The sequence below is a fragment of the Triticum dicoccoides genome, chromosome 7B (assembly GCF_002162155.2).
Source record: "Triticum dicoccoides isolate Atlit2015 ecotype Zavitan chromosome 7B, WEW_v2.0, whole genome shotgun sequence".
Lineage (NCBI taxonomy): Eukaryota > Viridiplantae > Streptophyta > Magnoliopsida > Poales > Poaceae > Triticum > Triticum dicoccoides.
In genome coordinates this window covers 19,662,947-19,672,213 of record NC_041393.1, presented here as the reverse complement: position 1 = coordinate 19,672,213, position 9,267 = coordinate 19,662,947, and the positions used below count along the sequence as shown (strand labels likewise).

Here is a 9,267-nt window from a genome sequence, read left to right as displayed (position 1 = left end):
GCGGGACGCGGGCGGTGATGGGGGCGGCGACGACGGCGGGCTCAGGGCGGCGGGCTCGGGGCAGTGTGGGGCGGGCTCGGCGGCGACGGCGACGAGGAGCAGAGGCTCGGGGCAGGGGCGAGAAAGAGATGGGATTTGGCGAAAACTGCCAAGTCCAGTATATATAGCAAGAGCATTGGTCCCGGTTGGAGGCTCCAACCGGGACTAATGCCCCCTTTAGTCCCGGTTGGTGCCACCAACCGGGACCAAAGGCCTCATTTCAGCAGCGCAAAGGGCGGGAAACGAAGCCCTTTGGTCCCGGTTGGTGGCTCCAACCGGGACTAAAGGGGAGGGGGCATTGGTCCCCGTTGGTCCAACGAACCGGGACCAAAGATTGGCATTTGTACCGGTTGGTTCCATGAACCGGTACCAATGGACTCGTGTAACTACTTTTTTATTTTCTGCAGCTATTTTTTTGTTGATTCTTCCTGTAACTGTTTTTTTAGTCCCACCTCGCCAAGCGAGAGGCAGTCACAGCTGTTTATAAGCCCTGAGTGCAGAGACGATGACGAAGAGGCTCAATGCTCCTGCACGTTGGTTAGCTTCAAGCCTTGAGGAATACGGTAGACTGCATAGAGCTATGTGCAGTGCAGTTGACACTATTCCGAAAGGCTTGAAGCAAATTAACGAGCATTGCGCCTCTTTTTTATTTTTAATGACTTTACTAAAAAATAATTCTGACCGTTGCAGCCGGCGATGGTGGTCATCTCTTCAGTCAGAGGTGGTCGGCCTGAGGCTGGGTGTTCGGATCTCGGGATCCGTCATCTGGCACCAGCTGCGAGTCGGGGAGACGTAGTTGCCGGTGAAAACCGAGCTGACGGTGGGCGATGGCGGCGTTCCATGTCGTTACCATGATGAAGGCATCGTCGTGTGACTACCGTTGACCCACTCGTATTGCTCCGGAGGAAAACCCTAGGATCTGGTGTTCCAGACCGGACGATGGCGGCACTGCGGTGTTGTTTCTCTCTTGGGAGCATTGTTTTGTGGAGCAGCGCTGGAAGTTAGAGGAAGGAGGTGGAGCGGCTTCGTCTTAACGAGCATTGAACCTCTTTTTTATTTTTAATGACTTATTACAACTCAGAAATAAAAAGAAAAAAATAAATGTAGCAGAAAATAAAAAAAACTATATAAAAAACCACTCAGAAATAAATAGAAGAAAAAATAATTTTGATTAACTTTACTAAAAAAATAGCATAGATGCTTATTTCTAATGAATTATTACAACTCAGAAATAAAAACAAAAGAATAAATATAACAGAAAAGAAAAAAAAACTATATAGAAAACTACTCATAAATGAATAGAAGCAAAAAATAGTTGTGATTAACTGTACTAAAAAAGGAGCATATATCCTTATTTTTAATGGCTTATTACAACTCAGAAATAAAAAGAAAAAAATAAATATAGCAAAAAAGAAAAAAAATATAAAAAACTACTCAGAAATGAGCATAGATGCGCTTATAGAGGAAAATCAACTTAAATTCATAACGAATTTTAATCAAAATCCGTATGAATTTAGGCTAATTTCCCTATATAAGGGCATCTATTTTCATTTTCAGAGGAGCTCAATAAGGCAGAGGGGGAGGGGCTTATAAACTGGTCTGATTCCCCTTCGGTTGGCGAGGTGGGACTAAATTCTGGCCGCAACAAGGACCAACCCTTTAGTCCCGGTTGGTGGTATGAACCGGGACTAATGGGCATCCTTGGTCCCGGTTCAAGCCTCCAACCTGGACCAATAGTGGTGGGTCAGGAGCGAGGACCATTGGTCCCGGTTCGTCCCACCAACCGGGACCAATAGGTCCAGACGAACCGGGACCAATGGCCCACGTGGCCCGGCCGGCCCCTGGGGCTCACGAACCGGGTCCAATGCCCCCATTGGTCCCGGTTCTGGATTGAACCGGGACTAATGGGCTGGACGGCCTGGAACATTGGCCCCCTTTTCTACTAGTGTTGGTGGGAGACTGGGAGGTCATCACCCACGTCTGAGTTCTCAACTCAAATTCGGGTGCCTATTTCTTCCATAGGTGAAAAGTTGTCTAGTTCCTCATAGGCAATCTAGTTCTTATGAGAAAGGTAACTTGTCATTTGAGATTCCTCCAATTAAATTTATTCACCCCATTTTGTTAATGTGTTGAACTTTCCGAAATAGTTAGGTATATGTCAAAGTAATCAAGCTGAATTGCCATAGTACTAAAAGAGGATGACCTCATGATTGAACATTGCATCGGGTTCTTTCGGTTTTTTCGAAAAGGAGGATGACCCCTGGCCTTTGCATCTGGAAGATGCATGCGGTCATTTTATTGGTTATTCTCGAGGACCTTAGAAAGTAGTATAACAATATGTCTGAATCCGCCATCTTGGCAACATCTGCCGCTACTCCTATCCATATGATGAAGGGGTGCAAGCTGGGCCATATAACCAGAACTCTCACCTAAGCCTAACATCTAAAATCGGAAGCCCCGACCGAGCCATCTACCGGGTCCGGGGCACAAACTAGTCCGACGCACTCATATGTGTCGTCGCCATCATCTTCCACTGGTCCATCTTCAGAGCAGATTGAGGTGTCAACCTTGCCAGGTCCTCCGCCATCGACGCCAAACGACGACCTCCACCTACGTGAGCCTTGGTAGGTCCTCCGCCATGGACGCCACCACGACGCCAAACGACGACCTCCGCCTACGCGAGCCCATCTCCAAGCAATGGACGTAGATCCATGCTAGGATAGGACCTCACCACCACCGTCGCCCACCACCCACAAGCGCCACCCAACCCCAAGGTTCCCAAAGCGACGCCTTCAATAAGGGAACGACATCGTTAGCGCCGCCGTCGCCCAACAAAGTTAGGGCTTTTGTCCGGGAGACCTAGGATAAGGGGAAGTGAGGAGATCAGTCCATACCGACGCCTCCAAGGAGGGGAACGACACCCTCAGGTGTCGCCGTCGGCGCGGCCGGTCATGGCCGGCCAGGGATTTCGCCCGAACTAGATCCCCACCACAAGTAGCGCCTCCTGTACAGTACCGGCGACCAAGGGAAGCGCGACCCGACCAGGCTGGCCCGCACACCGAACAGGGGAGAAGGGGAGGCGCCAGATCGCGCGCACCGACCGCCGCAGAAGTCGCTGCTAGCCGCCAACAACCACCGGGATCCCGCCGCCTGTGTGGTCAGGGCGCCAGATCCACATGCCTCGCCAAAGGAGCCGCCACTCCAGATCCGGGACTTCCCACGCAGAGGCAAGGCAACCGAGGCCCCGCCGACACCATCCTTGGCGCCCCGGGCTTGCCCGGAGGGTGCCTCAGGCGGCGGCGAGGAGATGGAGCGAGGTGGGGAGGGGGACGCGGCGGTGCGGCTAGGGTTCCCCCGCCACCGCCGTGGGAGGCGACGCGGGGTTCGCGGGAAGGGTTGCGGGCCGCATCAGGTTCTTTCGGTGTCATACCTTGTCATCATAATCTTATCTTATCATTGTGTAAGATGAGGAAAAACAACATAGTTAGCTGTGCAGAATCTTACCTCCCATATGTTTTCACCTGAGAAATGCCCAAGAGGATCTAGATTGTATCTTATTGTACCCTGAAAAAGTGTTGTCTTGTGGAATGATACCCAAACGCAACCGCAGATCATGTAAGCCTATCGTACTGATATCCACAGAGTCTATGATTATTTTCCCTTCATAAGGTTCAACAAGGCGAAACATTGCACCAATTAACATTGTCTTGCCACTTCCTGTTCGACCAACTATACCAATCTTATCTCCACCTTCAAAATCGCAAGTGATTCCATGTAGTACAAGGGGAGCATCTATCCTATACCTGATCTGTTAAATGAAAATCCATCACATACATTTGTTATAAGTGTTAATAGGTAGGATTTTATTTTACCTTGTAAGGTTTATGTGTAAATATTTACATTTGATTACCTTCAAATGCCTAATCTCCACATTGCCATTTTGGGGCCAATCTGGTAATGGTCGATTGTCTTCAATGACTTTTGCTGCTTCACTTGGTATGTCCATGTATTGGCTCACCCGTTCCACCAAGATTATTTGATTCCCAAGGTTGCACTGGCTTTGAGTAAAGAAAACAAATGATGTATTTAGCGAAAGACCATAGGACAATGCCATTCCCACAAAACATGTGCAAGTATGAAAGCAAGGAACTAATTAGTGCTACTATTTGTAATGGCACAAACTGAATGATATCAAGTACTTTATTTAGTTAACTCCGGTGCATAAGCATTAGGACTAGAATTGCATCTTCATAAAAATACAAACTTATCCATAAAATCATCAGAACAAGTGGTGGCTTGAGAAATGTACGGAGTTTTATGTTCATAATGTTCTGCCCAGCCGAGGGCGGTAAATATAATTTTCTTGCAATAATAAACATTACTACCTCAGAGTGTAACATTCTAGAAGGCATTCAATCAAACTTTCACACTTTAGGCATCTTTCCTTTCCTCCTCCCCAAGAAGCTACTCCCAGGCAACTAGGGTTTCTCGTTCTCCCGTCGCCGTGGCCACCGGTCCGTGTTGCCTCCGGTGGCCTTTGGGCCGTGAAGGTGCAGAGAATCCCGGCCCCGCGCCAGTGGGAGGGATCTCCCTCTCGTTCTTGTTTGGTTTAGCGTCTCGGTTGGGGCTATGTGGCTGCGGTGGTGTCCCCTAGTAGGAATAATATCTCCCATGTTCTATCCTCATCTTGATGTTGCGTCTACCATCGTCGGAGGCAGCGGCGGAGCTATGTTGTGGTCTGCAGGGGCCGTGGCCCCCCCAGCCTGGGTAAATTATGTGAAGGAAAAAAATTTGGAGAGGACGATTAGAGGAAACGTAGACTTTTGGCCCCCCCAAACATCCATATTTTCTGTTTGGCCCCCCAAACAATTTTACCTAGCTCCGCCAGTGGTCGGAGGGCAGGTGGATCTGTTTGGATCCAATCTTTGCATGTCTCTGGTCGTGTGTCTATAGGTTTGATCTTTCCAATCTTCACTTCACTTTATCTACGACGTTTGTTGTTCTGGTGCGCTGGTTCTATGGAGCCTTAACACCACGACTTCCCGGATGCTACTACAATAACGTTTGCCCGGCTCCGGCGAGGAAGGGCGATGATAGCGGCGCACCTTCGGCTCGCTCCTATGCTTGTATTCGTCGCTAGGTGACCCACGGACCTGGTTGTAATTTTTGTTACTTCTGATGTTCTCTGTACTACCATGACAGATGATGAATAGATAGAAAGTTTCTTCCGCAAAAAAAACTTTTTAAACTTTACTATTTTATATAAAAAAGGTATTCGGACTAGTGAGATCATAATACTATCATTGGATTTTTCGTCAATATTATTTTCATAGTATGTAATGGTCAAATTAGTTTGTTGGAGACCCATGTCATGTGTAAATTGTTATCTATTCCAGAATGGAGGGAGTGTCATGTTCTCGTAGCAAAAGCTTATTTGAAGCAACGTGGTGTTTATATAATTGCTTACCAGGGCTAAAAGTTTCTTGAGGAAGAAGAGCCATGACAAAGGCAGAAGAAGAAAGAACTACGGCGCTCATTATTTCTATACGTTGAATCAACCATTCAGTTGCTGCAAAATTACAGAAATATGGGCTGGCATTCTTGTCAACAAGATCCAAATTTTTAGCAAAGAAACGATCTTCTCCCTCAAAGGCCCTTATCGTTATATCCCCTGCAATCGATTCACCTAAGTGACTCGCTAGGGCGGACTTTGTAGTACCATTGATCCGCATTAATTCCTTGACCGATGCTAGATAGTACCTCTACATGACCAAACACAACAGGTTTCACTTCTTAAAACTTTGAGTGCAAAACTGTGAAGTGTGAATGAAATCAAATAATCAAAGAAATGAGGATTAGCCATAAAGTAACAAAGTCATACCAATTACCTGCAACCTAATTGCCAAAACTATCATTGGCACGGATACAAACAGAACTTGCCATGTAACAACAGCCAATACCCCTAGATTGCTACATGCATTTAAGCTGGTACCAAGGCTAACCACTAATGCAAATGGAATATCGAGGTCAACGATACCCAAATCTGAAGAGACCTGCATTAGAAGAAAAAGGGAACAAGTTAATCCCTCATGAGAAGATCTCTGTAACTTGTTGTATCACCATTCGTTTAACAACCCTTACCCGGCTAAGAACCCTTCCTAGAGGTGTAGAATCAAAAAAGGACATTGGTGCACGGAATAATGAATTGAGTAGCTGGGAAAATACGGATCTTGATGACTGGATCCCAAGAACAACGACTGTTAAAGATCTTGATAACAAGAAGATCATTGTGCAAGCTCCGATAATAATGTACACAGAAATTAACTTCAGTGTGCTAACATGAGGATTTTGGACATTAGCAGCCATCCATGAATTCTGTGATATCTGCCCAGCTACGAAAATTATGTGAGAAATCATAACACAAGGAGAAATACAGGAAGCCTTTCTTCTGGCTCAGGTAAAGCATATAAGACTTGAAAACTGCGTCCCCTGTTTCTTCTGGTGATGGTTTCACAGACTCTGTGTATCTACTTCCATGAATACCATCTGTCTCCTTTATTGATACTTCCTTGGATCTTTGATGGGGTATGGTGTTCTTACGATGTGAAACACCCATAGTATCTTTATGGGCATTTACAAGGTCTTTAAATTCTTCACAATCTGCCAATAGATCTTGATAAGATGCAGACGGAATAACCTCTCCATCTGACATTAACTGTCAAGAATCATTTAGATGACATCAACAAATAAATAAAGCTAATTACAGATAAATATCATCATATGGTGACTTTTTTTAAGTAGAGAGAGATACCAAAATGGAGTCAAATACAGGTAGAAAATCCACTTGGTGAGTCACCAAAAGAACGGTCTTGTCTGATAGAGCACTCATGACATATTCCTGTCACAAAGAGATTTGTAAAACAGTTCATGATCTTCTAGTAATACAATATGTACCTGCTGATATAATCTGCACTCATGAATATGATCCTTACATTAAAGAGACTTGTGGTTGTACGGGCATCAACAACACTAAAAGGGTCATCAAGAAGATAGATATCTGCATTTTGGTATAGTGCACGAGCAAGCTGGACGCGCTGCTTCTGACCACCACTAAGATTTACTCCTCTCTCCCCAATTTGAGTACAATCTCCATATGGCAACATTTCAAGGTCCTTGACCAACGAGCACCTCACGAGTGTCCTGTGGTATCTTTGCCTGTCCATCGACGATCCAAAGAGAATATTGTCTTGCACAGTTCCTGTTTGGATCCATGCATTCTGAGAAATATATGCTATTTTCCCACAGACTTGGATCTGAAATGTTTATCCGAAGATAAATAATTTATATTAAGCTGTTAGGGAAAAATGAATTTATGAACATATTTTATGTTGGCAAATATTGCCAACCATAATTTTCATAACTTTGCAAACTGAACTTCACGCTGTTGTCAACAGGCTATGTTTATCTTAAACATGTATAAATGTCTAAATTATGAGTATGGTATCTATTTCATTAGAAGATGAAGTTAGTAAGAAGAAAACATACCACGCCTTCAGTTTTGGAGACCTCTCTGAGTACAGCAGCCAAAAGTGTCGACTTTCCTGATCCAACCTCTCCACAAATTGCAACCTTTTCTCCAGCTTTGACTGCCAGATTTATATTCTTGAGAGTTGGTTTTGATGTATTCTCATCCCACGAGAAGCTACACGAATTCATCGCTATAGGGTAATCAATTCCACCATAATATTTCTTCCTAACTTGCTCGTTTAACTCAGGTGCATCAAGGAACTTTGATATCCGAGTGAAAGCAACCTTAGCTTGTATCGCAACTGCAATAACATCCGGTATCGTCCTAACTGGGTCTTGCACGAGACGTAGAGTTGCCACAAAGGTGAAGACATTGCTAGCATCAAGAGGGACTTTCAAAAGATAGCATGTTACAAAGGTTGCCACAGAAACCAAAGCAAGAGAAGCCCAGAACAGGAAACTGTTGTATGCCCTCCAAAGCATTGCTAGCATGCTGACAACCACTTGTACTCAACTTCCCTCAACCCCTCGATGACCTTCTTGAAGTGGGATTCCCATGCATAAAGTTTCAAGACCTTCATATGAACTAGTGACTCAGAAATGGCCTTCAATCTCACATCTTGTGCTTCCATAAGTTTACTCTGAAATTTGTGTTGGAATCTAGCCAGTGGAGCATTGCAGAGTACGGTGAGAATGATGAAAACCAACGATGAAATCATTGCAGCACCAACTGCATTGTATAGAATTGCCAGAGCAATGCAAAGCTGAACACTTGTTGTCCATGTTTGATGGAACCAGTATGGGAATTCCCCAATCCGATAGGCATCGACGGTCACATAGTTCATAATTTGTCCAGAGGAGTGCTTCATTTTTGCTGCATTTGATAGCTTCTGTTGTTTCTTATAAATAGCTGCTGACAGGAGTGACCTCACCTGCAGTCCTAATCTCCGAGTGCGGAAATACTACTGTCTCTCCGACAATGATTCACAACATTTGCAGACGAACAATAATGCAGCCAGCGCAGAGCCTTCGTATTTAAAGTTCCCTTTCCCAAGTGATACATTGATGAATGCCTTGAGAATTACTGGGCCAGTGGATAAGATGAGAACCTTGAGCAAAACAAAGAAACCCGAGACCATGATGGCACGCTTGTGACAAGAAACAATAGTCCAGAAGAATGATGGTGTGGCATGCGCCGGCGACTGCTTCCTGCAATTCAGCTTCTCCATGAGCATGGATCACTGGTTTTGCACTCGATCTGTGGCGCGTAAAAGAAGCATGTCTTCGTCCTCAAGGGGATTCTCATAGCCCTTCTTCATTAGAGGATTCAACCACCAAAACGACATCTCACTGAAAAACCAGCAGTAGCAAAGGGAGTCTCGGAACAGCTGCCTCGCCGTCTGTCTCCGTGTTGAGGGGTTTGTATAAACCATTTCCAATTCCTCCATAGCCCTCTTCGTCATGGCTGTGCCGAATGCCATAAATGAGGAGGACCACTGCACCTGGTAAGTAGAGAACATCTAAACAAGACTTAATAGTGATTGTCTTCTCTGCAACAATGTCAACAACTGAAGAAGAACAAAGGAATGCTGCATAGATGGTCAGCAAGACCGGCCAAGACCTGACGAATGCCGCTCCAAGAAACCGAGGCCTGGCACTGAAAGCCAAGCCGGCAAGGACCAAATTTTTTTTGAACGGTCA

General features: G+C 45.4%; 1 pseudogene; it reads right to left on the bottom strand.

Annotated features, from left to right (window-relative positions):
* The window catches only part of LOC119338520, a 41,736-nt pseudogene that overhangs the window by 21,129 nt on the left and 11,340 nt on the right, over nucleotides 1–9,267 (bottom strand).